The following is an 18,944-nucleotide window of genomic DNA, read 5'->3' on the forward strand; positions in this document are numbered from 1 at the left end:
TTACATTTTTTTCCGCCGGCGGTACACATATGGTAGCCCTTCAAGGTTGGTGTCTGACAAAGGTGCCGGACAGCTACAAAAGGAACCGTGACTGCAAGGGCGTGACGCGCTGATCCCCGCCGCTTCCCCCGCTTGCTAGAAGACTGAAGGCGTTGTGCGCATGCGGCCAAGAGATTTCGTTGAGGAGTAACTCTTGGCCACGAACAATTGCCCAACGGCTGGCGTCTATGTGCCGTCGTGGAGCTGTGTGATAATAGAGGGAACCTCGAAAGGAACACTGACACAAGCCCCTCTTCCGAAATATTATCCCCCTGAATGTGCGTGCAATACGTTGGCGTTTCCACGTATACAGTCTCGTGAATATGAGCTGCAACACGATGCCCGCGGTCGAAGGGGCTCCAAGACAGCACGGAGGCGCCGACATACGAAATAATAGATTAATAGGCGGTGGTAACAACTTTATGGAGATTCTTCTCAGTCATGAGCTGGCAGGCCCGAGTCCTAGGATGGCCCCTCACGAGGAGCGACCCTTTCGGCCCAGGCAACGAGGGCTTTTTGTAGTTTTTGATCCGGCTTTCTGAGCAGCTCCTCCCACGTCTGTTGTGAGGGAGCTGGCAGGAGCGACCTGGGAGGGGTAAGCTCTCGCACCCCCAAAGAATGTGATTTTGGGGAGCCAATGTTTGATTTGTGCAGTTTTGACATATTGGGTTCCATTGCCCATTGGTAATTATGGCCAGCCAATGTGGGCTGGGGAACGACTTAGTTTGGACTTCGAGGCTTGCGCTCGCGTGAGGCTTGCGTTTGCAGGCGCGTAGATTCTCCTTTTTTGCTTGTAGTAGTTTGTTATCTCGTGGTATGTCGTCGGTGCCTCATCCATGGGATCCGAGTCTGAGGGGCACACCTCCCGGTTGATTAGACCTCGGACTACCCAGTGCGCCACCTCATTCCCTTGATTCCCCGAATGGGCAGGGACCCATACGAGTTCAACAGTATTTTCATGTGTAAAGTCCCGTAGGACTCACGCTGCACAGACGCCTATGCTGCTTCTCGAAAAGTTGACGATTGCCCTTTTGGAGTCGCTTATGATAGTTTGCACGGAGGGATTCATGATGGCCAAAGCAATGGCAGTCTCTTCCGCTTCCACGGTGGACGCTGTTTTTATGGTCGCGGCGTTGAGGATACTTCCCTCTCTGGTCACGACGCTCACTGTGTAAATTTGGAGATTTTGCTTTGCTGCATCGACATAAGCGGTGCGCTGGTTGCTTTGGTACCTTTCTTGAAGGGCCTTGGCTCTGGCAGACCGCCCCTTGTCGTGTCTCCCAGGGAGCATGTTCTTGGGTAACGGTTTTATAACCAAACGGCGTTTGACCGCACCGAGTGATGTTGTTCTTGCTGCTGAATTCTTAACGGGATTCAGCCCGAGTTTACTTAGAGTGACCCTGCCAGTTGCGGTGCTGGAGAGTCGTTCACGTTCGGCTGTTTTATGAGGCGATTGTCCGATTATAAACGACAGCCCGTCAAATATGTGGCCTAATAAGACGAGTAGCCACATGACACCGTGGTATGAAGGAGGCCGATATCTGCCATCTGACGCAGGCTTTCCTAATCAGTCGTATCGTGTATCCCTTCCCTTACTACCACCTACGCCTTTCTGACAAGGGAAAGGTTAACAGCGTCATTCGCACAGCTCATAAAGCAGCCCTTGGTCTCTCGAGGTATGCGAACACTGAAATATTACTTGAGCAAGGTATATGCAATACCCTAGGCGAACTCGTGGAGGCCCATAAGATAGATTAATAAATACCAATAATCGGAAAGGTGCTTACTTCTCCAATTTCCCGTGTGTCGGCGCCGTCTTGCAGTCATTAAGCCCCTTCGACCGCGGGCACCGTGTTGTATAGCTCATACTGAACGCGGCTGAACGCGGCTGAACCCACCGCATTTGCTCAGGCGCTGCTGAGCAAGAGGCGTCGGGTTCGATTCCCGGCCGTGGCGACTGGCTGCATCTCGATGGGCGCGGAATGCATGAAATGCTTGTTTACTCAGATTTAGGTGTACGCTAAGAAAAAAAAAAAAAGAACTGGCCAAAATTGTGATCCAGATGAGCCCTACACCACGGCGTCCCTCGATCATAGCTTACTGTGCCACTTTAGGGTGTTGCACACCATAATACACGCTCGGTGACGAGCATTTAGCGTAGATCGCAAAGGCATCGGTGACAAATGCAGTGGAAGCGTTAAGACTCTTGGTGCAATTTGCACGTGACTGTATAGCTGGAGAACCACACACACACAAAAACTTGAAGAAAGAACGCCTGATTCGCAGCAGGGTTCTTGGCTGTGGTCCTGAAAGCTGTGTTGATAAGGGCTTCCAGTTCAGTGGAAAGTACGATTGTCCAACGGGTTCTCAGAGAAGGTGGAACGGTGCGAAACAGGCACAGCAAAATGAATTCGGTGGATTTCATTTTTTTGCGCATGTACCGGGCGTTTTCATTCTCTTTTAGGAGGTGCAAATTTTTTTTAATTCAGAAAGGTGTAGCAGCACATTGCCCCGCCAATACCAGTGTTTCTTTCTTTTTTCCCAGTAAATATTTCCCCAAAAAAAAGTTTATTCTATGAATTTTTTTTTGCTCGCGGTGTGTTTCTCGTTGCAGCTGCAACATATTTACTTTGTTTGCTTGCTTGTTTGCTTGCGTACTTGCTTGTATTTTACGCGCTAGCGTAACTGTCCAGGTCTTCAAATAGGCGGTGTCTGTCTGAAGGCGCGAAGCAAGCGAACGAGGAAAGCGCCTGGAGGCGAAGAAAATCGCGCGCCGGGGAAAGTACGAAGGAGCGCGAGCGCGCGGCAAAGTAACCCCTCCTAGAGGAAAGTGTAGGAAACGTTGAGCGAAGGCGGGAAGAACAAACGAGGCGAAGCGTCGCGGAGGACTGACGGATGGAAAAACTTTATTGGGAAAAGCACATGCGAGGTTGCCAGCCCGCGGGCTCAGGCCACCGGCATTATGTACGTTGAGGCATAGCCTTTCCACCGCTACCCGGGCCCGCTGGATTGGCCATAGTTGGTCGTGAAGATCCGAGCTAGTCAGAGCCCTTAGCCATCGCCCCTCGAGAAAGTCCGGTTCTTTGTTGTGCTCTACGTATATTGCTCTGATGTGTGTCATGTCGGCGTGTTCGTGCTTGCAGAGATTGCAGCTCGCGTCTGGGTTGCTACAGGTATTGTTTGCGATACAGACGTACTGGGATAACATCGTCCTCGCGCACCGTGTGCTGTGTGTGCGAGTGAAAGCGTGCGACCGTGTGCAAATTTCGCGTGCGCAAATGGGGAAGCGCGCCGTCTTCCGCCGCGCGCACGACACCGGAAGAGGGGAGGGAGGCGACGCACGGGCTTTGTCTTGAAAGCGATCTGCGTCGGGGGCAGTCTAGGTGGGCCGACGGCTCGTAGCTTTGCGTGCGCTGTGTTCACACCCCTCGGTTTGCGATGAAGCGTCACTTCGCTGGCTGCTGCTGCCGCGATTCCTCACGCCAGCGCTTTGTCAGCGAGTATCCGCGGTTATCGAGTGTGGAGTGTTCATGTCTACCTGTGCGCGCTGTCACCATGCTAGTTACTTTAGTTAGTAAGCGAATGTTTACGAGAGGGCGTTCTACTCCGGCGGCTGCTGCGTCTAGCGCGGCGGCACGAGTCCTCTCTTGAATACGATCTGCGATGCGGACAGTTTAGGCGTTCAGGCGCACCGAAGGCCGATAGCTTCATGAAGTGCAACGTGACTGTAAATATTTTGTTTGTTTGTTTGTTTGTTTGTTTGTTTGTTTGTTTGTTTGTTTGTTTGTTTGTTTGTTTGTTTGTTTGTTTGAGAGGGAGAGCTAGGGTGGGAGATCCGAGGTCACGTGCCGGACCTGTGACCGTTGCATCGGCAGATGAATACGTTATTGCGCGGGGGACGGCGCGAAGCTGTCCCACACGGCCAACGAAAGTGCGGTGCGGGCGCCGTGTTCCGGCATCTATTTGACCTGGACGGCCGAGGCCGCGCCGCACGGGATGCACCTCTCTGAGTGGCTCGACGCCAAGTATACGGCGTCTGTCGTGCGTTAACGTGTGTACGTAACCTGGCACTCGTTCTTCTGTTCGTTTGCGTCGCCAGATTGGCGCGACGAAAAGGTTTGTTTTCCTAACATGATTAATGGGCAAACGCCGGCGTCTCTTCCGAGAGTTTTTCAAGCACCTTTTGAGAGCTGAACCGATGGAAGTGTGCAAATGGTGAGAACTGAGGCTTGCATTTGGTAGCTGGACACGTTATATTTGTTTATCGTGTATTGTAAATTATAAGCTCTTTGTTTCTTTCGTTGACTGTCATGATTCCTTTCTTTGAGTCATTACAATTGCTTACTGAATATGCGCAATACAGCGGCAATAAAACCGCGTGCGTTCAACGGTTTGTCCGGATTGTATAAATCTGTGTATGCATGACTGAAATTACGAGCATTGCTGGCAGCAACATTATGGGCAACTGGATGCACACCAACGTTTGGCAGCTTTATGGTGTCCGCTCTGCAGGTTGCCGCCAACGGCGTGGTAGGATTACCTTTTTCGATTAAATGTCTGCGTGCAACGTTCCTAGTTTCGTAATTCGAGGTTTCATCAACAACTTCATTTTGGGCCATGCGTTCATAGTGTTATCGATGCAAAAAGGCAATATAAGTAAGAGAGAACAAGAGGCAAACATTAGCATCAATGCTGTCGTGGTTGTTCACAAGTACAGCCAGAAAGTCCCCACGTAATTTACATATATCTTCAATAAGCTTTGGGAAAGTACGCGCGGAAATTATGTGACAGCCGACGGCGAACACACCGCTTTGCTTACGAGCTTGTATCTTGCCCATCTGATCCTTATGTAGTCGTGGAGATGCAGCATCAGAGCTTAATTAGAAAGAAAGGTAAAGAATGTCGGTAGAGGCCTTCCAGATGACTTGTCCGTGTTTAGCCATATATGGTCGACCTTGTGTCCTCCTCGACGCTTGCTCCTCGCTCTCAAATTTAGCTGTAGAACGGAAAAGGCTGCCTTGTGGACATCTGATATGTGGCCATCATATGACGTGCTCAGTTGCACCAGTCCTCGTCGTATACCACTGATGCTTAGCAGCAGTACAGGCAGGTCACCATGCATGGGAACTCTGAGTGATGATATATTCAACAAAGTCATTCATCAATTGGGCTGGTTGGTGATCCATACTCTTAAAAAAGCGGCGCTAATGAGCGAGACCATAAGAAAGGGAAAGCGGAGGCCTTTCTCTCTTTATTGTGGCCGAATCCGTTAGAGATGCTTTTCCAAGACGATGATAGATTGCGTCCTGCCTGTGAGCGGCGGGATGGTATAGTCGTGCTGTCCGCCCTCAGTTATAAGAAGCAAGATGTCCGCGGCGGAAGGTGTCTCCTCGCCAACTCCAACCCAACCTAGTGTTTAAACCATCATTAACGCAGAACAACATTATAGCGCCGTGTTTTTCCGCCTTCAAGTTCGCTCTCAGATTCTGCGACGAATCTGGTATACTCCGCTCTAAATCTTAAATATCGGAGGTAAACTGCGTGAAGATGACAATGTACAGTACCGCACTGTACTTCCACGTAGTTAGCCGTTGCGTTTTCCTGGCTTTTTGTTGGAAAAACCGATTTTTAGCGTACCGCTACTGACGTTGGCAGGCCAATGCTGCGCATTCTGGGCCCGGATTAGCTTTGGATTTCGATAGTTGCCGTTCGTCGTAAACTTGAAGCGACAGTAAACATAAAGATAAAATCAATTTATGCTGATAAAGTATTCTTTCAAAATTATATGTTTGCTAATTTCAAAGTAATAGGTTTGTTATTAAACGAGAAAATAAAAGGTCTCACAAACTCCAGCACCGATACAGCAGTGTGACGCCAGGTATTTCAATGGTTCTTTTTTCTTTTTTAATATTTGGATCGTTGTGTCCCATAAAAGTTATTGAAACTTGCTAAGTTGAGTCTCTGGCTCTTTTAGAATACAGTGTTGTCCGTGTTTACCGATAAAGCAATAACTCGGTCCGAGTAGGTTCTGTCAAAATCCGGGACGTCACGGCGTGATGGTGCGGGAATTGCAAGGCGGCTGCAGCAGGTCCTTCGCGTCCTGCAGTGTGCTTTATATTCTCGCGGTGTACAACTAGCTTTTTGTGGCAGTGTGTATAAGTGGTTCACAAATGCAGCGCAATTTACTCTCTTGCTTTTGTGTCCCTTTAAGGGCACGCCTAAACCCCGCACCTCAAGAGGACCGTTTCCGTTGGGTGCGAGAACACACATTCCGCTGGGTGGAAAGTGGATGCAAAGCACGCGTGCATGGCGCTCTCCGTAGTGCTTTTGGACAGGTGCTCGCGCGCGTTCGTAGCATTCCAAAAAAAGGAATTTAGCTGTGGTTGAACCGGCAACGCGACGCTAAAGCGGCCGCACTTTCGTTAGACAATGGTTTGCGCGAACAGCCGGTATAGCCAGGCGACTACGCCCGCTGTGCGAACGACTTAGGCAAAGCAACAATCTCGATCCCCCATGAGAAATGCTGCTGCCTGCATGCGAAAGCAGCGGCGGCGCCTGCGGCGGCCGTGTTGCACGTCACATCTCTGCCCGTCACGCTGCCCGAGCGCCAGGCCGTTTGCAAAGCGTCCCTGAAGCGAAGACACGGAAAGGAAGAGCAGAGAAAGAGCGGGATTCCGCGATGGCTTCATTGGCTTCACTCCGAGACGACGGCAGCTGCCAGCCAGCAGTTGCGTATCTGCGGCTGCTGGTTTATCTGCGAAGGGCAAGGCACACTCGTCGATGTGCTCCGACTGCCGTCGCCACGCGCATCGCAAAATAATAGAATATGCAAATATGTTGCTTTACATTCCCCCGATCGGCGGCGCACGCCGTGAAACAAGCCCTAATGGGATGATCTTGAGTGGCATTAGGCTACCTGCGGGAGTTGCGGGGCTTAGTAGCCGCCGTACACGCTAAGCTCGTCTTTTTTTGGGTCCCAACGAGGAGACGTCTGTCACGTGGACTGAGAGCCTCGGCAGGTGCTTTATTTTTATTGTTAGTTGGGTATCCCTCGGCTACCTGAAGCATTTTCGCTGCAGGTGACGAGATCGCAGCTTCAATCATTGCCTTCTTAGCAAACTGCTTGAGCACTCAGGCTGTCGTGTGTTCTGTATAGACTGCCGATTCCTTGATTCACTGATGGGCAAGGCGTGGGACTGGTCTAGTTGTTATAGGTCATGATGTCCACAGCGCGACAGCAGACAACAGACGGAAAAGCACGACCGAGACACAAGCGCTGGCTTCCAACTAAACTTTATTTTCGTGAAACACTTATATATACATAGGCTCACGTGATCACGATCGCAACTGCCTAACCTTGCTTGGCAAAAACAGAAAGAACATCTCTGATTAAAATACTGTTGTTTAGAGCGTGTCGCATGGGTACAATTCTAAGCACTTCATCTTGGACCTGTGTTGCAATTTTTAATAATGTACATGTGTAAATCGTTGAAAAAGTAGACGTCCTCATGTGGTGGGTTCACTCCCTTCATCGTTATTTACAAAATTTTTATTTACAACGTTTTACAATCAGCATCTGTTTCAAGTGGCTGGATATGTGTCTTCCAAGTATATGTAAGACATAAATCAGTTGCTGTCCTCATACAAGACGTTCCTGTTGTGAGCTCTCGCATGAAGTCCCTATGCTTTAAACACGACAAAACTAACTGAATGAGTTGAAAATGTTTCATCCTTTCTACAGTTTTATGTTTTTCATGATTCCAATAATGCAAGGAAGTCGATGAAACGATATTTACAATGGACGAATTAACTAGCGCCTAAAAGAAGTATACGGAGGAGAGAACGAGATCGAGGGAAAGACGGGGACGTTATTTAGTGCATAGACCCGCTGGCTATTCTGTGGTTGGGTAAGATGTTACAGGTAAGTAAATTTGATAGAAGAAAACACGTGCCAGAACAAATAAACAAAGCTGCACGTGATACTGAAGCCCACATTAAATTCACAATGTTGTCAAGGATCTTGGCAATCGCGTCAGGCCAGACGCACTCGTGGGAACGTAGCCCGTCCCGCTTCAGACGTCACCGGAAGTTAGCCGAAAGGGTCGCTCCTCGTGAGGGGCCATCCTAGGACTCGGGCCTGCCAGATCATAACTGAGCAGAGTCTCAATAAAGTTGTTACCACCACCTAGCTTCGTCGTTGTATTTACGAGGACTTCTCGCACGCAGAAGATTGGATATATCTAGATGTTTGATTCATCGGGTTTAACTTCCCGAAGCAACAATGGGCCTATGAAACACGCCGTGTATATCCGAGGGCTTCGGATTGATTTTGACCACACGAGCTTTTTTATTAAAATATGAATCGAAGTACACAAGCGCTTCTTCTTTTCTTCTTCTCACTTTTCTTTTCTCATTTCGTCTCCATCGGAATGCAGCCGCCGCGGCCAGGAATCGAATCCGGGACCTCGTGCGCAGCAGCGCTACGCGACCGCAACGTGTTGCATTGATGAGGTGCAGGTAAAATACAGAGTCCTTTGAGGAATGCTTGGTAGGATTACAAAGCCTCGGTAATTGAATAGCAAAGTTGCACCTAAGAGTGAGCGCGCGTGCTGTGACAGTCGAGTGAGACTCGTTTCTCAAAATTTATAGGGTTATTCGTGCAAGTTTTGCAGACGAGTGATACCCGGCGGACAGGGGCGTAGGCAGGGGAGGGGGCTTATGGCGCTTCAGCCCCCTCGCCGAAATATTTTCGTGCTGTCCATGCACCGCCGACCAAAACAACCCCCGGCGCCGGAAATCGTTCTGGATTTTGTCTAGAATGTCATCTTCAGGCTAGAAAAGACATCTCAGCGCGTACATTGCAAAATCCGGCTGGATTTCGCGGCAACGCCCGTGCACCGAGAGTCACACAACGCAAGGAGCCCCATCCGAGCACAAAGTTTCAAGAGCGTTTTAATAGCAAGCGGGCTCGTCGGGGCATATCGCGGAGGCCGTGGTATCTGCAGAGCGAATGGATTTCAATTCCAAAACTTTATGCATATAAAGTTCTCATAAACCTTTGATGCGAAAGGTGCATTGACATTTATGAAGTCGTGCTTTAGATTTTCAATTCCGGAACTTTGTGGGTTTAATGTTGCTATAAATATTTCACACCAAAGGTCCATTGACATTTCTCAAGTCGTACTTTAGATTTTGAATTCCGGAACTTTGTGGGCTTAATGGTGTTATAAACATTTGACGCCAAAGGTGCTTTGACTTTTCTAAAGTCGTACATCGGAACATACAACGAAACAAGCCAAATCAACACATTATCAGACAAGTCGGTAAAACTAATCACCCCCAACACAATTGGAAAGGTTGATGAGCTGATTAGACAATAACGGAGGATAAGCATCGATTAACTGGGAGAGCGTGTGAACATCAGTCACGGTTCGGTTCACACCATAATTCAGTAACATCTCGGTTATCGGCTCTTGTGTACACAATGGATGTCCAAGATTTTGAACCACCGCCAGAAGACGAAGAAGTTCGGCGCTGCCATGACTCATCTAATCCGGTATCACAATGAGGGTGACGACTTCTTGTCTGCAATTGTGACCGGGAACGAATCATAGTGCCACTACTACGAGCCTGAAACACGAACGCAAAGCTTACAGTGGAAACATTCGAATTCACCACCTCTAAAGAAAGAAAAGGGCGTCATTTCCGCCGGAAATGTGTTGTTGACTTCTTTTTCGATCGTCAGAGGCCATTACTGATAGAATTTGCTAAACCTGGAGAGTCTATCAATCGTTTCCGATATTGTGAAACGCCGGATCGGCTGCGTGTCGCAATCAAAAACAAACGACGTGGGAAAATGACGAATGGGGTCATCTTGCTCCACGACAATGCCCGTGCCCACGTCGCCTATGTGGTTAATACAAAACTGGCAAAGTCCAAGTGGGAAACGCTGCAACATCCGCCATGCAGTCCAGGTCTCTCGCCTTGCGACTTCCTCATCTCGGGACAATTGAAAAAACAGCTCAAGGGGACCATGATTCATGTCGGACGATAACGTGAAAGAGTCAGTTTCAGACTTTTTGAAGCAGCAACCCAAGGAGTTTTATGAGACTGGAATCACGCGACTTGTTAGCCAGTGGGACAAATGTCTAAATGTTCATGGACACTACTTTTAAGTAAAGCACCCCGTTTGTCATATATTCGCATCGGCTCACTTTCATTTGACTCGCCCTCGTATATTTTGCACAACTCCTGCTTTTTATACGTGCTCTCTGTTGCGACTATAATTTCAGTGCAATTGCTCACAATACACGACCGATGACAGCTGCTCCTGAGCAATACATTGCAACAAATGACAGCGTCATTGAGATTTTTCCCTGGCCGTGGTATATGTACAAAAATATAAACAAGGTTCTTGGCTGACAAAGTTTCATTAAACTATTTGTCCTCAAATTGTTAATTTCATAGCCTTTACATTTTTCATATCAGCGGCATGCACTGCTTTGATGGTTTCGAACTGATATAGTTCTAAAGTTCATGTGATATTTTCTTTACTTATTAAATAGACAAAAAATATGGAAGCATTGATATCAGTTATTTCGGACACAATTCTTGGGACATACGAGTGTATTCTTTTATGAAAAAATACGTATTTTACTTGTCTTGACAGTGTGTAGCGTTCAAGAATTCGTTTGTAGCATCTTTCGCAATACCAATACAGTTATTATTCATGTATTTGATCCATCGACAATTTCCATAAGGAAGAGGCCGATCTGCAACGTGAGACCCTCCCCCTCCCCCCTCCCCAGATCGAAATTTCTGGCTACGCAACTGCCGGCGGAGACTGCAGCGTCAGAATTGTGCTTGTAAATCCTTGTAGACCTTTAGGGATCCTCTCTGAACTGACGCTGTGTAAATGTATGCCTATTAACAGTTCGCATAAATATGCTAAAGTTTGTTGGTCGTGAACACTCGCACATTGTCGTCATGGTAGAGCGTACTCGCAGCGTTACGCGGCACACTCGAGGGGCACATTTGCTCGAGCTGCCGTAGGCTGGAATGCCATTCTTAGATAAAGGACGGAAGGAAGCGGTGCCAAAGGTGAGAAGCGAATTCCACGCGTTCCAAGCGGATAGCGCACGTCTTCTTCCATTCTGGAGGAGAGTCATTCAGGCCTCGCTTTCTCGGCTACAACGGCCTCTATGCGATAGCGCGTAGGTGCCTAAATAGGGAGACTCACGCACACATGTATTCCTCCATAGTGATGATGCTTTCTTTCAGCGCACATACCGCAAATGCGTCCGGTAATGGAGGGATAAAAGAGTATTATATATCGTCCACCAGCTGGAAAGCGTACCCTGGGGGAGCAATAAATCCCCGTAATAATGCCGCTCTGTGCGCGAGCGAGCTTCGTGCCCGCAGTGGGAAACTAAAATAAGGCAACAGCGTAGAGCGCGCTCGCGCAGCGGGGCTTCCCTTATCAGCTGCGCCGCACAAGCGGTCGATAAAAAAAGGGCAGAAAAGAAGCAAATGTTTCTCGGGGCCAACGCGTGGCGCCTACGGGAACCGCGAAAGAGCGAAGCGCCCGCCCGCACGCTCGCATTGAGAGAGCTCGGCGCGCGCGATGTGAGATGCTGGCGCAAGTGCAGGGCAGGCGCAAGGTAGGGGAGTGGGAGAGGCCAGACTCTGGGCCTGTGCTCCCGCTCGTCATCTCTCGCGAGTGATCACGTGGCCGCGCTTTTTCTTTTCTTTTCTCTCTTTTTCCCTGACGAGCGGAGCGAGAGGAAGCGGGCCCGTTTCCAGTACGTCACCTCACCTCACCCGCTCCAACCGGCCGTGGGGAGGGTAGGAAGGAGAGAGGCGCGCGCTAGCTGCGTGTGCTGTGTGGCGAAGACCCGCCACAACAGAAGCACGCCGCAAGCACTGCAGGCCGGCTCCCGTCGGCGAAATCCGCCCGCCGTGCGCTGCTCACTGCCGCGCTCCGCTCATCGTTTCCCATCTGCACGGCCTCCTTCGCTGCCCGCGGTGCCGGCGTAGTCGTTCCGAGACGATGCTCGTGCGCGTGGACGGCCGGCGAAGGCAACCTTCGGCGCTTCGCCGCCGCCCTGCCGCTCGCCGATGACCCGAGGCCACTCCGTGATCTAGCTGGAGGAGATACCGTAATCGCCCATCATCGGCGCATCGTTCAACGAGTGCTGCTTCGTGACGGTCGCCGAACGCTCGGGCAGTCCTGCAAGGCGTGGGCCTCCCTTGTGTGCATCTAAGGAACGTCGTTGTGCCGGCGTGTTCTGATCGAGGATTTTTTCGTTTGACCACCCCGACCATCCCATGTGGTACGTAGCACGTGTTTCATCTCGGTTGTGCGGCTTCATTTTACATTTAACTGTTTGAAACCGGTCTATAATATATTCCGATGTTTTTTCCCATCATTCGTGTTGAACGAACTCGTTTCCAGAATTTCAGTTTTACTGAGCGTTTGATGACATCGTAAACGGGCGCTAGCACGTTCGATTGTCGCTTCTAGAGCTGCTCTTAGCCTCTTAATTTAGACCGTAATATGGTGAAATATTTGTCACAATTAAAGTATAAAATGGTGCATAGGTCTCTGAGCACAGTGTGTATAAAAATCCTGCACGTTTCTTTTAAATGCTGTATAACTGTCAGTTGTTTACCATTCTGGTAGGCGCTCCTTGCAAAAATTAGTGCGCGTTTCACCGACAGAATAGATTATTTTCCTGCCCCTCCCTCCAGTACAGGGTAGATTGTGCAGGTCCATTTCCATTCAGCTATACGCTTCTCCTGTTTTCTCTCTCTCTGTCTGTTAGGTTCAAATTGCTTGTTTTTCTTCATTCTTTTTCCCTCCCTCACCAGTTTAGCACTCATTCGAGAAGCAGTTGGAATTTTTTTTTTTTTTTTTTGACCAGAGATGAGTCGCGAAAACAGGATACAGTAAAACAGTGGCGATAGCCGCGCAGAGGGCACTGGTGTCCCAGTCTATATGCATCACAAATATAAACCTTTCCTAAACGGCGTGGAGGCCGCACTACACAGGCGATTTACGCTGCCAGCAAGTACACAGCACCATAATTTTCGTTTGCGCGTCTCGTCAGCTCAACGTTCGTTCCATGTGCCAGATACATGGCTTGTTCTTTCCCTTTGTATCGCGCAAGGTTGGTGGTTTTCACATTAGCGGTGACATGTATGTATCCGGTAGCACGCCACGTTACCACTATAGCATGAATACATACCTTGCATATGCCTTCCTCAGGTTATGTTGTTGGTTGTAAAAGCCCATTGCCTTAAAGCGACCGGCACGAAACTACGTATCTGCAACGCCACTCCATGCAGACGTGCCACCGTCGGTGATGGGTCTGCACTTGTCTGGTTTTCAAAGCTCGCGCGCATGTATAGCGAGAGTTGTGAGCGTAAGAAAACATCATACCTAACAGCGTAGTCGTGCGACTTATCTATACTTGGCTGAGCCATTCTAGGTGGTGTTGGCTGAGCCGCAAAGCACGATTTGTTCAAGGTTGTTCGCTCCAACATGATCCCGATCGAAGTTACCTAAGCCGAGACTGCGGACGCAACCCTTCACCTCCTTAGTGAATAAAACATTAGGCTAAAATTTTACCTCATTACACTATAGAGAAGAAAAAGAAAAGAAGGAACAGGTCAGATATCAGAAACTATGCTCTAGTAGTCTTTAAAGCTTTCGTCTTGGAAGATATCCCGGCATCTTTCTCACCCATGACTTCAATACTGTAAGCTCAATGGCACAAGACGCAAAATTTGTTGCACGGGCTTGAAGCCCGTGCGGGGTCGCCAGCCTTAACCACACCGGAAGCAACGGGTATACCGTCACCGCATTAAGCTGGCCTCCAAATTATTAATGATATGCTAACGAGACGCAGTTGCGATAACGGTGTTGCATGCCCGCGTTCGACAATAATCTACAACAAACGCGTCCAAGCCTGTAGCTGCAAAACCGCGAAATGCCGAGTTTACTGTTTGTCATCCGCGTAACTTCACATGTCGTACGCCTCTTTTTGCCCAACGCGTCGGCATCTTCGCACCATTGCAGCGGGCCAACATCGCATCGCATCAGTTTAGGCTGCTGTATCGTTCTTGCTATAGGTTCTTTCAAAGCTGTTTCTTGCATTTACTTGGTGGGAAAGCGTTGATTGCTATACCCATGAAAATGAGTCCGACTTTTACTCCCGAATGACGGCGTCGTTTCGTCATTATTACGTCCCGAATTGTGCGCAGAAATGTTCTCAAACGAATTACGTTGAGCCCTTGGTTCCTTTAGAATTAAATGCAATTCTTTACCCATGAAAAGTAATTATTAAGACGCTTGCGAAATTCATCACGTCACGGAGAACTGGTGTGCGAATTTCTGTGTGGCGTCATCATTCTTATTTATTTTTTTAGAGTCTTTTGTAGCCTGCAAAGCCTCCGCTCGCAGCAAGAGTAACCGCTTTGTTAATGAAGAGGCATACTTTATCACCTCAGCTGAACGTAGTAATCTTCTTGTGTTTATCTTACATGGATACGTCCGCATACTTTCAATACCAACAAATCGTTAATCTGCGCGAGACCACAGTCCCCCCCTCCCCTTTTTTTTTTCTTAGCTTGTGCACATCGATCACATGAACACGGTTCCACGTTCAACATACATATACCCAAAGGTTCTGGAAGCTGCTGTCCCGACCAGTAAAACGAATCAGCGGATAATATCCTGAAAAGGCGTTTCTTGTAAATGACAAAGGCAATTCATTTCGTTAAATTAAAGCTGCTGAGTTAGTTTGGATCTTTATTAGTTTTCTGCTCATTTCTTCTTATCTATTATATCCCCCCTCCCTTTTTCCTCAAGTGTGGAGCAGCCAATCGCGCACGGTTAACTTCCTCTCTCTCTCTCTCTCTCTCTATATATATATATATATACATATATATATATATATATAGTCATATTTAGAAACGCAGACGTGCTTAAACGTTCTCGATGATAGTCGTCTGCGCTACCTTATGTGTGTACTACAACTCATTCCACTTTCGAGCTGTCGCCTTCCTCAAATAAAGAAGCAGCCGTCTTTCATCGTTTTTATAGGCATCGTATAAGTCTGCGCAAGTGGCACTCCCCGTGGAAGTGTGCTCCTTTTTCTCGAAACCCACGGTTCGCGGCGCCCACGTTTGATCGCTAAGCTGACTGCCAGAATCTGCAGCCTTCGATCAACCGCAGTTTCGCGCTGTTGCTGCTGCTACTGGGCGGGCAGAGATCGCGATCGACTTCCGTCGGTGACGATTTCCCCCAACGCGCCGCCGTTTCCCCGCATTGTGTCATCAACACCTACACGTATAGTCTACATCGACGTTGGCGCGGCCTTGGTCGCTATAACGGGGTCGTGAGAAGAGGGAAGAAAAACGAACCGCAGGGAATCCTTTGACGCGTGACCATAGGGTTCGAAACGCGATTAGCGTTTATGGGTGTTTGATGTCGGCGCTGTTGTAATCTTGCTTTTGGGTTTTCGTAGCCTTCCAGAGCCTGATATCGCACGCGATAGGAAGGATCTCTTCCTTGCCAAGTACGACTTCCATTGTCTTTCGACGTAATGTACTGCGTTTCGAAATGCGTGCGATAGTAACTCGTATCCTTCGTTTTGTTTTTCGCGATAGTAAGTTAACAAACTCTTATAATTTGCACATTAGCATACAAAGCTTGTTTTACTTGCGATATAGGAAGTTACACGTAGTATAATGTGCCATTGGTCCGTGCCATCTTGTCTGAAGCCTTTATGTGTCATATATATAAGCAACCAAGAAGGAGAAAAAAAAAAGCGAGAAAATAAGCAAATGTGCACACCGACATCTCGGAAGCAACGGCCGTCACTCGCCGAATGCAAGCTAGACGAAGCCGCGGTGCCGCGTCACAGCAAACACACGTATCTTAACCAAGGCGTGTGGCATCCGCACCTCGGCACAACAATCGTGCTCTTGAAGCGGCGATTGACGACCAACAAAGAGCACGTGCGTCAGAAGCTCTGTGTTAAAGCGAGATTATGGTTGCCAAAAGCCTTTCCATGCAGTCGCAATCTTATGCGAACAGTATTTTTTCGTCATTAAAAATGTAGCTACTATGCTTGCTACTATTGCAAGCATATCAGCTGCTAATTAATTTGTGTTTCTCGATCGTTATAGAAAGAAAAAGAAGACACGGGGTTTTACCGCAAACGCAGAAATAAAGTCATTTGAAAGCGGCCGTTTGTCGCGGAGCATGCGCATCGCGCCATGTTAAACAACATAGCTGCAACACCTTGTGTTTCTGGGCGGAGCTGCGAGAATTTCAGTGGCTTGAATGTTCAACATACAGGGAGCGGCCGGTGACAGAATGTTGCTAAAAGCTGCATCTGGTGGGGGTGCAGCGGCTTACTGGTGGTGGTCGTGAGGATGAAGATGGAGAATGGCAAGTCACTTCTATAGGTTTAATTGAGCACTAACATGGCATTTCCGTATTTCATTTTTTTTTATGTTGTTCTCAACATCGGTCCCCCCTTCCCCCCCCCCCCCCCCCCCCCCAAAATAAATAAGAGAGACAATAATAATCTCAAGCCTTAGAGCGCCCTAAATCGTGTACTATTAAACCTTTTCTACAACAATTTTGGGTTTCGTTTGTCATAAGGTGTCCACGTGGGAGCAGGGCATCGCGACGTTTTGGCTCTTGCTCCAGCTCGCTCAGCTGCCTGCTGGGCAGCACCTACACTCGTTGTTCGATGTTCGACCCGGTGTAGCAGCATAGCAGACGGCCGAGGGAGCCGGAGCGAGTGGCATAACGGTGAGAAAAACATCACGATGTCCTGCTCCCACGTGACCACCTTCTGTGTCGCGACGTCACGGCACATGCACCGCCTGATAAACGAAATATTTATAGGGCGCACTGAGGCTTGCCAGCATACTTTTTCCAGGGTATCGCGGTGGAGGACCTTCACTTTCACAAAAAAGAATGAAAAGTCGGAAATTTCATGCCCGCATACTTCTTTGAATGAGCCGAATTGAAATGAAAAAAAAAATAGTATGATGTAAAGTGGTAAATTGCGGTAATGTGACGACGAAATGATTAACTGAATGGAATTGCAGCTCCATAGTGAACAAAATAAGTTTTTTTCGGAGATGTACTCTGGCAGCCTGACGTCCGACCTGTGGAAAAACCAAGTTGCGACGCACAAGGCCAATCGGCTTTCAAATGGCGTGGAAAGAATTTATATGCAAGCAAATGTTACGAGATTGCTACGTGCTTGTAGATATACCAAAGTGGCGAAGGAGGCGCACATACGTACGTTTGTCTAACCAAACAGCGAAAGCGTTGGCTTATCCGTGCGATGTGGTATGCCCCGCTGGCAGTGTTGTCCAAGGTGGCCAGACTGGACATAGCATTGCGCTATGGGGAACCAGCGCTGGCCAGGAGGCGCTACGACAGTTTTAGTGTGCAAGTAAAATATGCTGACACCGTCCGGTAGGGAGGCTACGAAGATGGCACAACATATTGAACGATAACATACGCGCGCCTACATCGACGTTTGCTTGGACCAATGCGGCCAGTCAAGTCCACGGGCATGCGCGTTGCGTTGAGCGCATGCGCTGCTACGTCCTAGCACGTCGGTTCCCTGTCATGTGAGGAGCCGTGAAAAGTGCGTCTCGGGGCGATCGGTGAATTTGCTGACATGAAATTACGGTACGTGCTACTGAAAACTGTGTCCACCACTCACTGTAGGCTGTGTGTTACGGCGCTGCGGTTGGCCCGCGAAGCTTCAGCGCTGGTTGCCCATTGAGGCGGTGTGACGAGGTTCGAATCATGATGCGCTTGTGGTCACAAACACCTACATATAGGAAAAAAAAAAGAAAAGACAGTCGGAACGGATGATGCTGACAGTATACAGAGCTATACGCTATGTACACCAAACAAGCTTATCTTGTTGCTGAGCACTGTTAGCGCGAGCAATGTCGTCATGTCCAGCAATCGTCGATGGATCGGCTTCTCACACTGACACACTCCGTCTGTGCGTTATAGCGAGGAAGAAAAATGATTTGATCTGTACTCGTATTAGCAAATTACCCTTCTACAAATAAGCCCCCAGAAAGAGAGAAAAAGACGCGTTTACTATCAGGAGAAGCTTGGTTATGAGCTGCAAAAGACGCATTTAAACGGAAGGCGGGTGGCGACGCCGCCTTGAAGTTCCCGTGCCAGGTTGCCGTGACGTCATGAATTTTGGTGGTGCCTGCTCGAGCCTAGTTAATTTTTCTCGGTAGAGATGGGCTACATACATTGTATTACAAAAGAGCCAAATACGAACTTAGCAATGTTAAGAATACTTAGGCAAAACGGCCCAAATGCAATAAAAGGTACTTTAAAATCTTAGACGTCAGACAGACGAACCGTTGCTGGGGTTTCGGCGACGATTTGAAAGGCCTTCCCCTCTCTCTCTCTCTCTCGTTGTGCTTTCTCTTTAGTGGCTTCCCTTTAAGAAACAGTCGCATATATCCGCAGTGTAATAAAAATCGTACGCGTTATCGTGAGTGCATGATTCGACTCTGCGCTGCTACGAAACACACACACACACACACACACACACACACACACACACACACACACACACACACACACACACACATATATATATATATATATATATATATATATAATTTATACGCAGTAAGGGTAACCCGATCCTGCCGAGTTCAATCCGTTCACAGGAAAGAGAAAAATAGCCCGAATCTGTTGATCGGTCGGCGTTGTTCTGTTAGCCTTTGTGCGTGCGAGAAGACGCCGCGGGCCAACAGCCGTACAGCAGTGCATAAGCCATGCACTTCTGGCCCACCTGAGACAACGCTGTTTCGCGACTGTGGCTATGAAA

General features: G+C 48.6%; 1 protein-coding gene across 2 annotated transcripts in view; it reads left to right on the forward strand.

Moving 5' to 3' along the window:
• The first annotated feature begins 11,538 nt into the window (after positions 1 to 11,538).
• The window catches only part of Ac13E (Adenylyl cyclase 13E), a 138,853-nt gene continuing 131,447 nt past the window's right edge, over positions 11,539 to 18,944 (forward strand). The window contains exon 1 of one of the 2 annotated variants that reach the window (XM_050182646.3): positions 11,539 to 12,371. The gene's annotated coding sequence lies outside the window, so the exon portion shown is untranslated. The remainder of the gene's footprint in view (positions 12,372 to 18,944) is intronic. The other variant, XM_050182651.3, reaches the window with a different exon arrangement.

This window comes from Dermacentor andersoni, chromosome 4 (assembly GCF_023375885.2).
Source record: "Dermacentor andersoni chromosome 4, qqDerAnde1_hic_scaffold, whole genome shotgun sequence".
Classification (NCBI taxonomy): domain Eukaryota; kingdom Metazoa; phylum Arthropoda; class Arachnida; order Ixodida; family Ixodidae; genus Dermacentor; species Dermacentor andersoni.